Source organism: Nuphar pumila, chromosome 13 (assembly GCF_984573655.1).
Source record: "Nuphar pumila chromosome 13, dmNupPumi1.hap1.1, whole genome shotgun sequence".
Classification (NCBI taxonomy): Eukaryota; Viridiplantae; Streptophyta; class Magnoliopsida; order Nymphaeales; family Nymphaeaceae; genus Nuphar; species Nuphar pumila.
The window spans coordinates 30,050,705-30,071,213 of NC_143261.1; the positions used below are offsets into that span (position 1 = coordinate 30,050,705).

The following is a 20,509-nucleotide window of genomic DNA, read 5'->3' on the forward strand; positions in this document are numbered from 1 at the left end:
CACATGAGTAAAAATGAAAACAAGATTAATCCTATAGGTCATGGCTTGGCACAACTTGTACCATGCTTGAGTATATCTGTGGTTTCTGTTGGTGCATATCTAATTACCTATCACACCCATGTAACTTCATGGGACAAAAATAAATGAAATCAAGATTTATATAGGACAAGGAATATAATTGTAAAACCCACGGTTTTAAAACAAAAAAAATATATTGTATCGGACCCGGGCCGGGTCGGGTCAGGACCTGACCCGGGCCCCATCCTCGATAGGGTTTTTAAAAACCCGACTCGAGAAGAGGATTTTAAGAAAATCCTCTTCCCGAGCACCGCACCCCGCCTGCGATATCGGGTGGATTAGGGAAACCCACCGGGGTTTCCCCATTTATCGCCCCCCCCCTGAGCCCTTTAAGAGCATCGTAGGAGGGCGAGGGGAGGCACACCTCCCTCTCGAAGCTCTTCGCTCCCCTCGTGCCTGCCCTCTCCTCCTTCCCTGCGCACGCCACCAACGTCGATCGCCGCCGCCGCGACAACCACTGCCGACCGACGACGCCAACGATCCTCTTCCCAGGTACGCCCTTATCCCCCCCTCTTCACCTCCGTCCCGATCTCTCTCTCTCTCTCTCTCTGCCGGCAGGGGCTGCCCCCCTGCCACCTTGTTGCTATCGGCAGGGGTTGGCACCCTGCCATCTCGTTGCTGTCGGCAGGGGCTCGACTCCAGCCGCTTCGCTGCTGTCGGCAGGGGTTGGCCCCCTGCCGTCTCGTTGCTATCGGCAGAGGCTCGACCCCTGCCGTCTCGTAGCTATCAGCAGGGGCTCGACCCCTGCCGCTTCGCTGTTGTCGGCAGGGGTTGGCCCCCTGCCGCCTCGATGCTATCGGCAGGGGCTGGCCCCCTGCCGTCTCGTTGCTATCGGCAGGGGCTGGCCCCCTGTCGCTTCGCTGCTGTCGGCAAGGGCTGGCCCCCTGTCGTCTCGTTGCTATCGGCAGGGCTCGTATTAAAATGTATATATATATATATATACTCGATAGGGGTATTTTTGTAATTTCACCTAGTTGTTTTAGGAAACAACTATTTCGTGTTTTTGATAAAATGTATTTTTATTTTTTATTTTTTAAATTCTTTTTTTACTTCTTTTGAGGACTAAAAGGGGCTCCAACCTTAGAGTCGTTGGAGCCCCCAACGGGCCCCCTTTTGGCTCTCCTTTTGAGGCCTTTTGACCATCCCTTTTCTCCTCTCCCTCTCCTATAAATAGGGGTGAACCCCTTGTATATTTTTCATTCTTGAGAGTTTTCTCTCTTCTCAATAAGAGGCTTTTTATATTGTTGCCTTCTTAAAGGCTTGTGCTTGTATTGTCCCTTTGTGGACTCATGATATTGTCTCTTTTATTCATTGTTGTAAGTGCTTGTATGCACTCTTTATATTTCCGCAATATCTCATTACATGGTATCAGAGCCACTCGATTCTTGAAGGAAAGGTGTGGTTTGTGTATCTCATATTTAGTGGATATCTTTTCACTTCTTGGCAACATCATAGAGGCAAAGATTGTCCTATCTTTCAAGCTCAATGGAAAGAATTATATGATGCGGGCATCGACAATGGAAAATAATCTCAAAGGAAAGAAGCTTTGGGGTTTTGTCGTGGGTACCGTTCCGGAACCTAAGCTTATGCTCACAAAGGACGAAGAAGGTCAAGAAAAGGCTCTTGAAGGAGATGTTTGCCTCAAAGCCATTGAAAATCATCAAAAAAGAAGTGGAAGATTGGGAAAGCAATCACGCAAAAATCCTTTCGTGGTTTATGAACAATGTGGAGCTTAAGGTATGTGCTAATATATCTAAATTTCGTAGAGCCAATGAGGCTTGGTCCTTTATGAAGGGTATGTATACCCAAAAGGATCTTGCAAGAGCATACTTCTTGCAAGAAAAGATTAGAACCACCAAGCAAGGTGATTCTAGCATTCAAGACTATTATAGTGCCCTAAACCCACTATGGGATGAATTGGCTCTTTTGGAGCCAAAATGGGTTTCTATGGAAGATATTGATTTAAGGCAAAAACAAATGGAACAAGAGCGATTGTTTCAATTCCTTTTTGGGCTACGTCCCGAATTTGAGCAAGTGAGATCTTCACTTCTCCATAGATCTATTTTTCCTCCTATTGAGGATGCTATTGCCGAAATCACTCAAGAGGAGACAAGGCTTGGCATGAGTAAGCATGTTGATGAAGTCCTTGCCGTATCAAAACCGGGTAACAATGTTAGAACCTATAAGCCTCCTCATTTTGAGAAACAAGAAAACTACAATGGAGGAAGAAAAATGATTGTTTGTCATTATTGCAATGAGCCGGGTCACATTAAACCCGCTTGTCCAAAGCTTATTGGAACCTTCAAGCCTAAGGTGGCCTCTCTTGAAGAAACCACCACCAAAGAAGATGAAGGCAAGAACAATGACATCAAATAAACTCTTGGACAAATATCTATGGCTCTCCAACAAATACTAAAAGTTTCTTCCTCCACATCGGGTGCGGCTATTGCCTCAACATCATCACCCGGTACATATTATTGGATCCTTGACTCCGGAGCTTCTTTTCATATGACCCCTAATGAAAATGCACTTATTGATGTTTGCACCAATTCAAAGGACTCTTGTGTCTCTACGGCCGATGGAACCTTTTTAAAAAATTCAAGTATTGGCTCTTTTAAAGATTCTCAAAAATTTTGTGTTCCAAAAGTAAGAGTTGTTCCCAAACTAAATTTAAACCTATTTTCGGTTTCTCAAATTGCCGACCATGGATGTGAAATATCTTTCTCATCTAATGGTTGCTTTGTGCAGGATCTCTGGTCCGGGAAGCGGATTGGGCAAGGCCATAGAAAGGGAGACCTCTATTATATGGACCATCTTGATCTCCCTACAAATTATTTTTGTTCTTGTGTCCAAGAAAAAGGGATAGACATAGGATAGATCCTAGAATTAAGTGGTGGGCACTGAAAGGAGCTAAACAAGGAATGTTTGTAGAGCAGGTAGTTAAGGAAGTTGATTGGTGTCTCGAGGAGGATTCAGAATCAATGTGGAATAAGATAGCGGGTGGTATGAGAAAAGTAGCTAAGGAGGTATTGGGTGAGTCTAAAGGCGGTGCACCACTAGGTAAGGATACATCATGGTGGAACGAGGATGTCAAATTAGCTATTAAGGTTAAAAGAGAGTGTTATAGAAATCTAAGTAAGAGTCGTGATAATGAGAATTTGGAGAAGTATATGATAGCAAAGAAGGAAGCTAAAAAAGTTGTTCGAAACGCGAGGGCTAAGGTATATAAGGAGGTTTATGACAAGTTGGATACCAAAGAAGGCGAGAAGGATATTTATAGGCTTGCAAAGATGAGAGATAGGAAATCGAAGGATTTGGGTATGGTTAGATGTATCAAAGATGAAACGCAAAGGGTTTTAGTCAAAGATGAGGAGATTAAGGAGAGATGGAAAGATTATTTTGATAAGCTATTTAATGATAGTCATGCTCAAGATCTTAGAGACTTCTCCATTCCTTTTCATGAGATAAATCGTGACTTCATGCGCAAGATTCAAAAGAAAGAAATTGCAGAGGCTTTGAAGAAAATGAAATCAAGAAGGGCAGTTGGCCCAGATGGTATACCTATCGAGGCTTGGAAATGCTTGGGAGAGAAAGGTTTAGAATGGTTGACAAATCTTTTTAACTTGATTTGGCGAACAAATAAGATGCCTAATGAGTGGAGGAAGAGTACTTTGGTGCCTTTATATAAGAATAAGGGTGATATACAAGATTGCACAAACTATCGTGGTATAAAACTCATGAGTCATACTATGAAACTTTGGGAGAGGGTGATTGAGTCTAGGTTGAGGAAGGTTGTCATGATATCGGAGAATCAATTTGGTTTTATGCCTGGAAGATCAACTATGGAAGCTATACATCTTCTTAGACAACTTATTGAAAGATATAGAGAGAGGAACAAAGATTTGCATATGGTTTTTATTGATTTAGAGAAGGCATACGATAGAGTACCTAGGGACGTTCTCTGGTGGACAATGATGAAGAAAGGTGTTTCTCTCAAGTACATTAGTATAATTAAAGATATGTATGAAGGAGTAGTAACCAATGTCCGCACTTGTGGAGGGGTGACAACCAATTTTCCGATAACGGTTGGGTTACATCAAGGATCTGCTTTAAGCCCTTTCCTATTTGCGATAGTGATGGATGAGCTTACGAGATCAATTCAAGAAAATGTACCGTGGTGTATGTTGTTTGCTGATGATATTGTTTTGATTGATGAGTCTAGAGCTAGGGTTAATGCTAAGTTAGAATTATAGAGACAGACATTGGAAGCTAGAGGTTTTAAGTTGAGTAAGAGTAAGACTGAATATATGGAATGTCGGTTTAGTAAGCAACGAAGTAGTGATGAGAGTGTAGTGAAGCTTGGTGAGCAAGATATACCGGTGAATGATTATTTCAAATATTTGGGATCCATCATTCAAAAGTATGGAGAAATTGATGGAGATGTAAATCATAGGATAAAGGTTGGGTGGATGAAATGGAAAAGTGCTACTGGAGTGTTGTGCGATCGTAGAATGCCATTGCGGTTGAAGGGAAAGTTTTATAGGACGACTATTAGACCCGCTTTACTATATGGTACGGAATGTTGGGCTGCCAAGAGACATCATATTCAAAAAATGAGTGTAGCTGAGATGCAGATGCTTAGATAGATGTGTGGAAATACAATAAAAGATAAGATTCGGAACGAAGAGATACGTAAGAAGGTAGGTGTTGCACCCATTGAAAATAAGATGCGAGAGAATCGTTTACGGTGGTTTGGACATATTCGGCGAAGGCCTAATGATGCTCCAGTTAGAAGGTTGGAGAAATGGGAAAATATATTAGTTAAAAGAGGTCGGGGTAGGCCTAGGAAGACTTGGATGGAGATGATAGGAAAGGATATGAATGCTTTGAACCTCATCGAGGACATGGCGTTGGATAGAAATGATTGGAAGAAAAGGATTCATGTGGAAGACCCAAAATGAATTTCTTTTTTGGTTCATATCGCTGACCCCAATTGTTTTGGGATGAAGGCGTAGTTGTTGTTGTTGTTGTGTCCAAGAAAAAAACATGAAAACTTGGCATAAAAGACTTGGTCATCCAAGTTATTCCAAAATGTATCTCTTTCCTTTTGGAAACAAATTTTGTAAGGAAAAAGAAATTAATTGCAAAGATTGCATTTTTGGAAAAATGAAGTCTATTCCATTTCCAAGTAGAACTTTTCTTTCATCAAGGCCTTTTGAATTGGTGCATCCGGATGTTTGGGGGGCTTCTCCGGTTATGTCTAAAGGGGGCTATTCATATTATGTTACGTTTATTGATGACTTTACTCGGTATGTTTGGATTTATTTCCTTAGTCATAAATCGGAAGTATTTACTTTCTTTAAAGATTTTTATAAAAAGGTTCAAAATCAATTTCAAAATAACATAGCTATTTTAAGATTCGATTCCAGTGGCGAATACTTATCTCACGAATTCCAAAACTATTTAACCCAAAATGGTATTTGCCATCAAAAGTCATGTCCTAGGACTCCCCAACAAAATGGCCTAGCGGAAAGGAAACATAGGCACATTATAGAAACCGCTAGAACATTACTTGTTTCTAGGAATATTCCAAAGAAGTTTTGGGCCGAAGCCGTTCTAACCTCAACCTATCTAATCAATAGAATGCCCTCTTCTAAGTTAAAAAATGCTTCTCCCTATGAAAAACTCTTTAAATTTTCACCCGATTTCAATCGTCTTCTTATTTTTGGTTGCAAATGTTTTGTCCTATTACATAAAAGGGATAAGTTATCTCCAAAAGCAATTGAATGTGTTTTTCTAGGATATGGTGAAAATCAAAAAGGGTATATATGTTATGATTTTAAGAATGATAAACTCTATGTTTCAAAAGATGTAACATTTCTAGAAGAAGAAAACGGTTTTGATAAAATAGAAGAAACAAATGAAATTGATTATATATTCTTATATGATCTTATTGATGACATACAAGAAGATTTTCTTGAAAACATAAACGATACACGTGAGGTATCCCCTCTTGACATAACACCCTCAAATGATAGTGATTCAAATATAAATGTTCATGATTGTGATACCAATATAAATGTTTACTCAAGAAGAAATAAAAAAAATCTTATTAGTGCCCTCGAAAAATACTCTCAAATTTCTGAATTCACTGAGGAACCACAAGTTAGGCATTCTTCTAGAATATCAATACCCCCAAATAGGTTTGTATCCTATGATTCCTTAACTCCCAACTATCCGGCATGTTTAATAACCCTACATTCTTATTTTGAACCGGGTCACTACAATCAAGCTAAATCTATACCTCATTGGGTTGAAGCAATGCAAGTTGAACTAAATGCTTTAAAAAAGGCCAATACTTGGGAAATAGTTAATCTACCTTCACACAAAAAACCTATTGGTTGTCGTTGGGTCTTCAAAGTTAAAACTAAAAGCGATGGCTCTTTAGAACGATATAAAGATAGATTAGTTGCTAAGGGATACTCCCAAGAATATGGCATTGATTACGAAGAAACATTCGCTCCCGTAGCTCGAATGACCAGTTTCAGGACCTTAATAGCTGTCGCATCAACCAAAAAATGGCCTATTTATCAACTTGACATAAAAAATGCCTTTTTAAATGAAAGTTTAAGTGAAGAAGTTTACATGGATCCGCCACCCGGAATTAATATTAAGCAAGGTCAAACACTTCGGCTTTTGAAGGCATTGTATGGTCTTAAACAAGCTCCTAAGGCTTGGTATGATCGTTTCAGTGATATCATGATAAAGTTAGGATTTCACTCTTGTTATACTGACACTGCTCTTTTTGTTAAACATGCAGATTCTAGTATCGTAATTTTGTTGCTTTATGTTGATGATATGATTATCACTGGGAATGATCAAAATAGTATTATTAATGTTAAAAAATAATTTTGATATGTCTGATTTAGGTTTTCTCAGATATTTTCTTGGAATTGAAGTTGCATATTCTCCTAGAGGATATATTTTGTCACAGATAAAGCTTGCTGCAGATATATGTTCTAAGTCTGGGATTTCTGATGACAAGAAAGTAGAGACTCCCGAGGTTATTAATGCCAAATTACGGTTGGAGGATGGGGTTCTTCTGAAAGATCCCACACCTTACAGACAACTCATTGGGTCTCTTACCTATTTAACCATCACCAGACCAGATATCACTCATGCGGTTCACTCAGTTAGCCAATTTCAGCATGCTCCTACAACTGTGCATATGAGTGTTGTTCTCTGAATCATCTGTTACATTCGGAATACCATCAATAAAGGGCTATTTCTATCCTCCTCTTCTTCCTTGAATCTTCTTGCTTATACTGATGCAGATTGGGGAGGTAATCCCAATGATCGAGTCTCAACTACTGGTTTTTGTGTTTTTTTAGGGGACTCTTTGATTGCCAGGCGATGCAAGAAGCAGCAGAAAGTTTCACAATCATCCACTAAAGCTGAGTACCGGGCTATGGCAACCACGACTATGGAACTTGTATGGCTTCGCAGTCTGCTTAAAGACATGGGAGTTGATATTACCGAAGCCTCAAAACTATGTTGCGACAACAAGAGTGCCATCTATATTGCGAGCAATCATACTTTTCATGAGCGTACAAAACATATCGAAATGGATTGCCACTATGTTCGTGACGAATTCTTACGAGGAACCATTGCTCTTCCATATGTCACTTCAGAATATCAATTGGCGGACTTCTTCACTAAAGCTCTTTCGGCTCCTCGCTTCATGTTCCTTCTTGGCAAACTTTCCGTCATTTCCCCGTAAAGTTTGAGGGGGGGTGTTAAAATGTATCTATATATATATATATTGTATATTACATCAATACCTGATAGGGGTATTTTTGTAATTTCACCTAGTTGTTTTAGGAAACAACTATTTCGTTTTTTTGATAAAATGTATTTTTATTTTTTATTTTTTGTTTTTTATTTTTTTAATTCTTTTTTTCCTTCTTTTGAGGACTAAAAGGGGCTCCAACCTTAGAGTCGTTGGAGCCCCCAATGGTCACAAATGTGACCGTTGGGGGCTCCCAATGACTCTATGGGAGCCCCCTTTTGGCTCTCCTTTTGAAGCCTTTTGGCCATCCCTTTTCACCTCTCCCTCTTGTATAAATAGGGGTGAACCCCTTGTATATTTTTCATTCTTGAGAGCTTTCTCTCTTCTCAATAAGAGGCTTTTTATATTGTTGCCTTCTTAAAGGCTTGTGCTTGTATTGTCCCTTTGTGGACTTGTGATATTCTCTTTTATTCATTGTTGTAAGTGCTTGTATGCACTCTTTATATTTTCGCAATATCTCATTACAGCTCGACCCCTGCCGCTTCGCTGCTGTCGGTAGGGGTTGGCCCCCTGCCGTCTCGTTGCTGTCGGCAGGAGCTGGCCCCCTGCCGCCTCGAGGCTGTCGGCAGGGGTTGGCCCCCTGCCGCTTCGTTGCTGTCAGCAGGGGCTCGCCTTCTGTCGCCTCGGTGTTGTCGATAAAAGCTCGCTCCCTACCGCCTTGCAGTTTTCGGCAGCGGCTCGTTCCCCGTCGCCCCGCTGTCGTCGGCAGTCAGGAGCTCACTCTTTGTCGCCTAATCCTACCCATGCCCCGTTGCACCATTAAATTATATTATCATAATTGAATATTTCACATTTTTGCAGACCTCGCATCGAACACCGCTCTGGCTTTGCGACCTGAGCCTCGTATCATCTACACTCGTAGACGCACGCAACTGCACGACATCCCAAGGTAGGGGAAACTCGCACGAATGGTTTGTATGAATGAAATAAAATTATAAGGATTCTGTGATATAATAGTTTATTTGGCATACATGCTTACCTGTAGGATTACTTAACTTGTAATTGTCTGTTTTGCGTTCCCTCGTCCATATTCTTTTGAAATTGCATGCTTAATGTAAAACTCTATGGGTAGACTCGTTTCTAGAGAAAAACCCATGACAATTGCTACTGTAACCGGACCTTAAGACAGGTGCGGTATAAATTTTACGAGAGGTCATGGAGTACCTTGAAGTGGGCAATCAACACTTTATTGTTATAAATGAGATAATGTCGGCCTCCACAGGCCAATTGCTCAAAGAGCAATACATGTCATGTATGAATCACAAGACATTAAATGTTGCCCTCTCATCGTAGTCGTACCTCTAGGTAGGTACGATCGTACTTTTGGACAAGTACGTCCCATGTGTGTTACGATGTTTGGATGATGAGGTTGTAGTAACCTCGAAGCGTGCATTTAGCACAATGCTGAGATCACACAAATGGTGACAACTCGCCCTCACAGGCAAGATGCTCGAGTGGGTCTAACAGACCAGAGCATGTAGAATGGGGCGGCGGTTAAGAAACCCCGTCGTACCCATTCGACCTTTACGGTTCATCAAGGGAGAGGATGGATGGTACAAAAACTCCGATGGACAGGTTGTAAACAACCACCCCACGGGCAAAAGACTCGGTTTCCCTAGTCATCGGAGTTAGGGGAATTGGGATTACCATAAATTATCCTAGGTGGTAACTCCCAGGTACTTCTGCAGAAGTTGGATGCGTCCATGGGCTACGAATGCCTTTGGGGATTTACTCTCTTGGTCACTGACCATCCCCTTAGAAGCGAACTCAGTCAGCCATCCGGGTTAATGAAAACACCTGACATTATAAACCCCCGGATCGGTCTCGGCTGTTTCTACGTTTCGTGTCTGTGCGTACCCACAGGCCAGTTAATATCAGAACTTAAAGAATATCTTTTTAAATAGTTGTAGATGATTGAGAGTTACACTGCTTGAAATATTTTCTTGCATATGTTACACTTGTTAGAATATATTACAATTGTAATTGTTGCTTTAATACGATAAACTACTTATCTCATGAATGTCCTGCTTTATTTTATTCTACTTATCTATTCGTGCACCTACTGGTTTGTTGTGAAACTGACTCATTTCATGGGCAGATGATAAGTAGGACTTCACAAGCGGCCGATGGCGTGGTGCAACATGGCTCAAGATTTCTCTTCTTTCTGCTGGCGGCTTGGCTCTAAGTTTTTGAGTTTTTCTTTAGATTATTGAACTTTGGGAAAATGCTCATTTTGTAATAAACTGCAGAATTTTAATCTATTGCCTTATTTTCTCAATTCCTTTAAGTTGTTGTTCATGTGAATGATGTTTTTTCAGCTAACGTACCCACGATTGTTGACTTGTGCTCCTCTATAAATGTCTTTCGTTGTCGCTTTTAAAAGTGAAAATTTTAAATCTTTGAAAGGTTTTTTCGATAATGTTTTCGAAATCACAAGTTGAAATTTTGGGGCATTACAACTTGGTATCAAAGCCAGGTTAGAAAGAGGTGAATCTTGACTATTGAGCATCCCATCGTGCTATAAGTAAGCCTTTGATATTTTATAGCATGTTTAGACTAAATTATATTATTGTCTTTATTCGTAGTACAGTCTGAAAGATGGATTTGTTTGTTGGTTCTAGTAATAGTCACGGTAGGGACGCGCGTAGGTTGCGTGGCCGTTCTGTAAGGGGCAGACGGGGGATGCTCGGGGCTGGTTACTGAGCTAACCGCCCTCCTCTACCCACTTTTACGGATGAGCAAGGCTTCCCACTACCGATCACCTACAAAATACCTTTGTCAACAATGTGGGCTGAGGTGTATGCTCGAGAAGGTGGATTCGCGCCTTCGCATGTTCGGGTGCACCATCAGACACCACAGGAGTCATCGGGAGATTTTGTTCCCCCTGAGTTAGCAGAGGAGTGTGGTTTCTGCGGAGAAACAGGGCACACCATGGATGCTTGCCTCCACAAGGCCGAGCATGACGGCAATATCGCAATTTTGACTGCAGGCGAGCAGCCGCCACCTCCAGCAGACCCAGTGGGCGGTGTATCACCCACATACACACCTGCGACAGATTCTTCAGATTATAGTCTTGGCTCACCAGAATATACTCCGGCGACGCCCCTTTACGGGCAGGAGACCTCCTATGGGGAGCCACCTCCCTTCACTCCTAAGCGCAGATTCAGGCGCACAGGCAATAGAAGAGAATATCTTAGGAAGTATTCTAGCCGTCCCTAAGGAGAGGTAGCACTTACCAAGTTTCGTTGGAGTCTGTGAACTCATTACAGAATAGAACTTTTGCTTGTGTACCAGCACGATTGGATTCAAAATAAATAACTTTCGTAATAAAGACCTATATTTTTGCCTTTGCTCCTATACTTATGTCTTCTCGTGCTTTTTCAGTAATTTTTGACTCTTAACCTTTGTTGCTTTTTAAGGATGGCGGGGAACTCAAGCAACAACTTAGCTGATGAGTTGCGTGAGCAGAGGGGATTCATGATGGATACCCTCAACTCCTTGGCAGAGGCGATTCGTAGCCAGGGTCGCCAGCAGCAGGATCCGGGTTCTCTTGTTGGGAATACACCAAACGCCACATATGAAAAATTTATGAAGCTTGACCCTCCTACCTTCTCTGGCAAGGTTGACCCTGACTTGGCGGAGAGTTGGGTCAAAGAAGTGGAACGGGTGTTCCAAGTGTTGTCCGTTCCTGACGATAAGAAGACGATGTTCGGGTCCTTTCGATTGAAGGACGACGCTCGCGAGTGGTGGGACACTACCCGAGAAGTGCAGTTCCCAGGTGCTGAGGTGATTCCTTGGGAGGCCTTCCGGAAGGCTTTCCTCGAAAACTACTTCACACCTCATGCGAGAAAAAAGAAGGTGAAATTTTTGGAGTTGTGCCAAGGCAGCTTAAGTTTAAACGAGTATATCGCCAAATCGCCAAATTTCAACGGTTGGAGCGCTACTGTCCCCACCTGTTCGAGGATGATCATGAGCGGGCTGGGAAATTCATTCATGGATTGAAGGAAGGACTCAGGCATAGGGTTCTCACCAGCATGCCCGCGACTTTTTCTGCGGCTGTAGCAGCAGCCACCCTATTGAACGAAGATTGGGAGCGTTCAAAGAGTGTACAGGCGAAAAAGCCACCCGCGACAGGTGGTGATCAGAAGAGGACCTATTCCGGCGGCCCAGGGCAGCAGCCACCATTACCTGTGAAGACCGAGGGAGGGAAGAAACAGTTCCCTCCGGCAAAGCGCCAACGACAGCAGGGCCATCCACCGCCCAGACAGTCGTCTGGAGATAACTGCCCCAAGTGCAAGAGGCCTCACGTAGGACAATCTTGTCCGCGGGACACTGGCGGATGCCTGTACTGTGGCAAGATGGGTCATTTCATACGCGACTGCCGGAAGAAAGCAGCAGATGACCTCAAGCGAACCAACAACGTATCTCAGCCTCCTCGACCACCTCATCAGCAGCAACAACGAGCACAACCAAGCAGTGTCAAGGAGTCGGGTCGAGTTTATGCAGCCACGGTCGAACAATTGACAAAAGGGGATCTCGTTCAAGGTACCATTCTTGTTGCTGGTCAAGCAGCTTTTGCACTTTTTGATTATGGTACCACACACTCGTTTGTTTCAGAAAAATTCGTAAAACAATTGCATATAACTATAAAACCACTTGACAATGCTTTAGACGTGTATAACCCCGTTGGGAAGAACACGGTTTGCGCCAATTACATACCTGAATTGGACATAGTTGTGGTAGATCGGCACTTGCCTGCTTGTGCCATCTTGCTTGAGATGACAGAATTTGACGTCATCCTAGGCATGAATTGGTTGCACAAGTATCATGCCAAGATATTTTGCCGTGATGGCAAGATCGTTTTATCACCTCCAGGCTCTCCGATAGTAGAATTCAGAATTCCCAGACCTGTACGAGCAAGTCGGATGATCTCGGCGCTAAAGGCGCATAATTTCTTGCGGAAGGGATGCACTGCCTTTTTGGTTAGTGTTATCCAATCGGATCCAATGCCTATTCCCATTGGTGAGCTGGATGTTGTTCGCGATTATCCCGACGTTTTTTCCAAAGAGCTGTTGGGACTTCCGCTGTCTCGTGAGGTAGAATTCAATATTGAATTGCTACCAGGTACGACGTCAATCTCTAAAGCACCTTATAGGATGGCACCAGTTGAGCATGAGGAGCTCAAGAAGCAGTTGCAGGAGTTGTTGGATCAAGGATTCATTCGCCACAGCGTATCTCCTTGGGGAGCTCCTGTGCTTTTCGTGAAGAAGGATGGGACCTTGCGTCTGTGCATCGACTATCGAATGCTCAACCAGGCCACGATAAAAAACAAGTACCCATTGCCGCGTATAAAAGACTTGTTCGATCAGTTACAGAAGGCTAAAGTTTTCTCGAAAATTAACCTTAGGTCTGGATACCATCAACTCAGAATTAGGAATGATGATATTCCTAAGATGGCTTTTCGAAAGAGATACGGACATTACGAGTTCACGGTCATGCCGTTCGAACTGACCAATGCCCCCAACAGCTTTCATGGACTTAATGAATAGGGTATTCAAGCCATTTTTGGACACCTTCATGATCGTGTTCATTGATGGCATCTTGATGTACTCAGAAAGTCGAGAACAACATCGAGAACACCTAACCATCGTGTTGGAGACCCTGCAAAAGGAACGTTTGTATGTCAAGTTCTCTAAATGTGAATTCTGGCTCGAAGAAGTTATGTTTTTTGGGACACGTTATTTCTAAGGAAGGAGTATCCGTGGACCCTGTAAAGGTTGAGGCTGTACTCAGTTGGCAGCAACCGAAGAACGCACGTGATATCAGGAGTTTTCTGGGATTAGCTGGTTACCTGACGATTCATTCAGGATTTTTCAAAAATTGTGTTACCCCTGACGAAGTTGCTGAAGAAAGAGGCTAGATTCTTATGGGACGAGAAGTGCGAGGCGAGTTTTCAGTTATTGAAAAAGCGACTTACCAGTGCTCCTATTTTGACCTTACCTTCTGGTAAAGGCGGATTCGTGATTTATACTGATGCCTCTAGGTCAGGCCTAGGGGTTGTGCTGATGCAGAATGGGAAAGTGATCGCTTACGCCTCTCGACAACTTAAAATTCACGAGAAGAACTACCCAACTCATGATTTAGAGTTAGCTGCAGTTGTGTTCGCACTAAAGATGTGGCGACACTACTTGTATGGGGAGCAGTTTGAAGCATTCATCGATCATAAGAGCCTGAAGTATCTATTTTCGCAGAAAGAATTGAACATGAGGTAGCGGCATTGGCTAGAATTCCTCAAGGATTACAACTTTACCCTCTCCTACCACCCAGGAAAGGCGAATGTCGTGGCTGACGCCCTCAGCCGCAAAGCACCGAAAGTTTCGATTAATGCCTTATTTGCTGGATGGAGATTGGTCGAAGACCTAGCCTCTTGGGAACCTTTCGCAATCACTCAAGGTTCAATTGGTTTATCCCATCTTGTGGCTCAACCCGAGCTACTAGCTAGGATTATCAATGGGCAGAAGACGGACGTATGTTACGAGAAGTTGAAGGCTCAAGCGATACTGACATATATACCTTTTCGTCTGAAGGAGGATGAAAGTATATGGTTGAAGGAGCACCTTTGGGTTCCTGATGACTCGGTCTTGCGAGAGGAAATTCTTGCGGAAGCCCACAAGTCTAGATACACCATTCACCCTGGCGGCACGAAGATGTTCAAGGACCTACAACGGAGTTATTGGTGGAACGGTATGAAGCGAGACATGGCTGAGTATGTTTCAAAGTGTTTGACGTGTCAGCAGATCAAGATCGAGCACCAGAGACCCGGTGGGGTCATGCAACAGATAGAGATCCCTTTATGGAAGTGGAAAGATGTCACCATGGACTTCATAGTCGGCCTACAGAGGACGCGGAGGAAGCATGACGCGATTTGGGTGATCGTCGATAGACTCACCAAGTCTGCTCACTTCTTACCTATCCGTCTCAACCAATCGTTGGATAGTCTCGCTGATCTCTATGTTAGAGAGATTGTGAGATTGCACGGTGTTTCGGTCTCGATTATCTCTGATCGTGATCCTAAATTCACTTCGAGGTTTTGGGGGCAACTTCAGTTGGCTTTGGGCACAAAATTGAAGTTAAGTACTGCGTTTCACCCTCAGACTAACGGGCAGTCGGAACGTACGATTCAGACCTTGGAAAACATGCTTCGAGCTTGTATGATGAACTGAAAGGGAGAGTGGGATTCCCACATCAGTCTGACGGAATTCGCGTATAACAACAGCTATCATGCGAGCATCGGGATGGCCCCATACGAAGCTTTGTATGGGAGGTCGTGCTGATCACCTGTTTACTGGGACGAGGTTGGCGAACGAAGATTAGAGGCACCTATAGTTTTGCAACACTATACTCAACAAGTGCAAATGATTCGGGAACGACTCCGTACCGCTCAGAGTCGGCAGAAAAGTTATGCAGATAGACGCCGACGAGAGCTTACCTTCGAAATTGGCGAGATGGTTTTTGTTAAGGTATCTCCGACGAAGAGCGTATTTCGGTTCGAGAAGAAGGGAAAGCTAAGTCCTAGATACGTTGGACCGTTCGAAATCCTGGAGCGGATTCGAGAAGCAGCTTATCGCGTGGCGTTACCTCCTCAGTATGCTCAGATCCATAATGTTTTTTACGTATCCATGTTGAGGAAGTACGTTCACGATCCATCGCACATCATCCATTATGATGATGTAGACATTAGAGGGGACTTGACATTCGAAGAAAGACCAGTGAAGATCGTCGATCGTCGTGATCAAGTGCTAAGATAAAAAACCATTTCCTTTGTAAAGGTTCGGTGGCAACATCATGGAATTGACGAATGTACTTGGGAACCTCAGAACGATATCAGGGAAAAATATCCTGACCTGTATTTTGATTCTTGAAGGCAATAAATATTTCGTGGACAAAATTCTTTTAAGAGGGGTAGGATGTAAAACCCACGGTTTAAAATAAAAAATAAAAAATTTATTGTATCGGACCCGACCCGGGCCCCATCCTCGATAGGGTTTTTAAAAACCCGACTCGAGAAGAGGATTTTAAGAAAATCCTCTTCCCGAGCGCCGCACCCCGCCTGCGATATCGGGTGGATTAGGGAAACCCACTGGGGTTTCCCCATTTATCGCCCCCCCTGAGCCCTTTAAGAGCATCGTAGGAGGGTGAGGGAAGGCACACCTCGCTCTTGAAGCTCTTCGCTCCCCTCGTGCCGGCCCTCTCCTCCTTCCCTGCGCACGCCACCAACGTCGATCGTTGCCGCCGCGACAACCACTGCCGACCGACGACGCCGACGATCCTCTTCCCAGGTACGCCCTTATTCCCCCCTCTTCACCGTCCTCTTTCACCTCCCCCTTGTCACCCCCGTCTCGATCTCTCTCTCTCTCTCTCTCGGCAGGGGTTGGCCCCCTGCCACCTCTTGGCTGTCGGCAGGGGTTGGCCCCCTGCCACCTTGTTACAATCGGCAGGGGTTGGCCACCTGCCGTCTCGTTGCTATCGGCAGGGGCTCGACCCCTGCCGCTTCACTGCTATCGGCAGGGGTTGGCCCCCTGCCGCCTCGATGCTATCGGCAGGGGCTGCCCCCTGTGAACACCCCAAAATTTTCAAAATATTGTAAATATTCTCTTTTTGCCCCTGACCCCATTTTCTGAGTAATTGAGTCAGTTTTAAATCTAAATTCCAGTTATTTCTCAGATTTTATTGAAATTAAATTCATTTCTATACATCTGACTCAGTTTCGGATCCAAATCCATTGTCGAAACCTAACATTATTGCCTAAATTTTTAAATTGAAATTACAAAAGTACCAAAAATAGCTTTTAAATGGCTCAGACAATCCATTCGGCATCCATTTAGATTCATTATTTGATATTCCTCGATTCGAGGTTAAAAACTCGAAAATCTTCTAAAAATTTTGAATCCAAACTCATTTTCTGAAGAAATCAAACCCAAATTTTCAGAAAACCCCCTCTTTTTTAAATATTTCTCAAGAATTATAACATGATTTTTAAAATCCCTTATTTTTCTTAGTTTCATAAGCTTTATTTCAAAAATATCAAAAAAAAATAGAAAATGAAGAAAAGAGCAAAAATAGAAAAATAGAAAAAAATAAATCCAGAAAAATATAGTTTGAAAAACCTCATTTAAAGCATCCCTTTAGTTAAAACCAGTTTTTAGAAAAACCTTTTAGTGAAAACAACCGTTATTTTGAATAATTTTCAAGAGGGACCAGTTGTTGAAAAATTTTCGTGGTAAAAGGGGAGCCACAGTCTCTCTCTCTCTCTCTCTCTCTCTCTCTCTCTCTCTCTCTCTCTCTCGCAGGCCACCCTCCGAAAGCTTCTTCGATCGCGCAACCATCCGCCCTCCATCACCAACGGCTTTCATCTCCACCCTCATCTGCCATCTTCCATCGAACTCCCGCTGGATCCACCCTGCGATCAAGGATCGCCTCATCTCGGCCCTCGATGCACAACCGTCGTCCCCGCCTTCCAAAAGCCTCCTCTCCCTCTATAAAAAGGGCATGCAGAAGAAAGGGGAGGAAAAAAAAAAAAGACGAGCGATTACATCCGCTTCACCCCATCAGTCTTCTGCCTTCTCCTCCCGGACGCTCATCTCCTCTCTCTTCCTCTTCAGCGATAAGGGGACTTCCACGGTAAAAAAAAAAGCTCCTCCTTCAGAATTTCTGCGAACAGAGTAAGAACTCCTTCCCTTTTTAATCCTAAATCTCTTTTTTTCCTTTCCGTTCATTTCTCGTTTTTATTCTGATAAACGCACATTCTGTAGATCTGATTTGTACATAACAAATCAATTTATACTGTGCAAAAGCAATGGAACCCGTGTTCTTACATTTTGATTTTCCTTTCCTTTGTTTTACAATTTCTTTTGATTCCTATTGTTATTTTCTGTCTCACATGTATTTCGATCTTGATGTTTTTTTTTCTTTCTTTTTTTCTCATTCACCTTTTCGTTTCTTTTTTTTTAATTTCTTGTTTTAATGTTATTTTCCGCCATCGTTTCATCGTGATCATTGTCATTCATTGCCTTAACCTAGCATCAATGCCCCTGGTTGTTTTCCTCATTGCATCTATCATGTTAAAGTAAAGGATGACCAAAACAGACGGTCATTCTGGAGTCAAATTTCCGTTGGATTCATGTGTAGTATTGCTTAGGCTAACATTCACATATTAGCTGAATCACTAGCATATAAGTCACGACACTCATCTGGATGCTAATGTAAGCATTCCTGTACTGTAACGTCCCTTTTCATTTCCTGTATCATTTACACTTTTGTATTTACTTACCGACCTCTCTGTATCAGCTGTTGTTCATCTGATAAAAACTCACTGAGTGCTTTTGCTGATATGAAATTAGCATGTAACCATTGTTCGATGCAGCGTCTCAGTGTTGGCATTTGAATTATGATAGGATGCTTTAACTGGTTGAGGATACCACAATTCTGATTCACTATGAAAAGTAAATCAAATCTGCCTGGGAGTTGCAGTTAGATGTCACCTGCATCGTTGGTCCTTATTTGAACCCCTGTTAGGCATTTCACTCCTTTCTGTTCTTTTGCAATACCGTAAGTCATTTAAAAGCATCCTGTTATTTCTGCAATTACAGCTTATGCGTGTTAAGGGATCAGCTGTGGGATCTACCGGATTTGTTTGATTATCTGTTTAGTTCTTCTTGAGAAAGCATAAGATATGCTGAAGACCCATGCATTTGTGTCACCAGGAGATGCAATACCCCTCATCAGGTCATGGGCTTGTACCAGACCTCTTTATGCATAAAGAATTCATCGTTTATGCTGGTAATATCTGGAGGTATAAGCCGGACTTGAGTATTTTACAAGGAAAACTCCAGTTCTCTGTTGGGTCCTATGAATTCTCAGTGTCACATTTCTCATCGTAACCTTGATCTCCATTCATCCATTCAATTTGTTTTTCTTATTTCATCATATTATCGCCATTTTTTTTTTTATTTCTTTCTGTTTAACCTTTGTTACATTGTGTGGGCGCGTCGAGCTACTATGATCATATTCATCCTCAGTTACACATTTTTTTTCTTTTTTTTTTGTTATTGCTACCTGGATAATTTAGCAAAACACTTTTTTTTTTCTTTTACTAAGTTTCTCTGTATGCACAGTCTGATCCATCTTATTTTTAGCTTCATTTTCAGGCACATCTTTTCATTCGTTTTGTTTGATCTTCGTGGTTTAGTTTCAAGCATCACTTATACAGATCAATTCATCGTATTGTTTAAAGTTATACTTGCTCCTGGGCATTCAAGATCTTGCAATAAGGGCTGCTGGAGACTCGCGTTGCACAAATTCTTAAGGGGTAGTGTTGTGGAGGATCTAAAAAAAAAAACTGTATTAATCCTGTAATCATGCCTTAGATTGTCGACCCATCACCAGTTATTGCTTTACCCTCTGAGGCTTGAAAGTGGAAAGTCATGCTACAAATCTTCTAGATGGTGAATTCTCTGTGGAATATTTTCAGTTAACTCATGATATGACGCCGGAATTTTCCTTTTCCCTTGAAGGGAAATAAACTAACAGAAAAGGTTATCCATCTGCAGTCATTTTACTGGTATGTAGTCCTATCATTGCCCTATTTTGAACTTTTAATGCATGAGTAATGATGACTACTCCATCTCGGGCATTCACCACAACCCATGCATTATACCCTAATTCCTGTGAATCCGATTATGAGGTGGAAATTACAAAGTTTCGTAAGAAGTAACTGATGGTGTACATATTCTCTGGCTGAGCAGAGCACAAACCAACGGCAATGATGGATCAGATTAATGGAATGTCATAGAGCCTGTGAAAAATTCTGTGAGAGGACTGGAAGCATTAGAGCTGCCATATTTGATTCTTTTCAGTCCACTTTTTTTTTTCTTTTCTTTCTTTCTCTTTTACTGTATGTTTGCCAACCTTTGGTATGTTTGTCCTTGACACCAGTGATCCATACACAAATCACACCTCTGTAAAATCACCACTTACAGCTTCAACATGATTCTCTTTTAATTATTGTAACCTTAAAAGGCTGCCATAGTACTTATGGTGGTTTCCATTTTAGCATTCACAATAGTAACCGACACTGTCATGGCCTCCAATTTTGCACCTTTGTCCGTGCCTAACATTGTTGAAATCTTCATTATGTACAGCTGCATCTGTCGCACATATACCCCATATTATACACATCCCCCTGCACCTTCCTACGTACCCTGTTGGTAGTATTCTGCATTTTGCACCTACCAGATACTACACAGCCACCTCAGTTACATTTCACCCTCGCACCCTGCATTCACATCATTAATTAGTCATGCTTCCCTTGCTCATTGCCGCCACAAACACAGCCCACTGGGTACGTTTGCCTATGAGTTAACATGCTGAATTATGATTTGCGGTAAAATGTATATGCTTAGATCCAAATTTCACCTTTTGTTCATGGCTTAACATAATCTGTGCATATATCTCAGGAAAATTTCTGTTTGTTCAGGAAAAAGTTTTACAAATCATACCAATATTAGAGTCTTTGAAAGACTT

At 42.4% G+C, this 20,509-nt stretch overlaps 1 protein-coding gene across 10 annotated transcripts in view; it reads right to left on the bottom strand.

The window, feature by feature from the left end:
- Positions 1-20,509, bottom strand: part of LOC149818236 (uncharacterized) — a 118,697-nt gene that overhangs the window by 44,032 nt on the left and 54,156 nt on the right. The gene's annotated exons all lie outside the window — the stretch shown is intronic.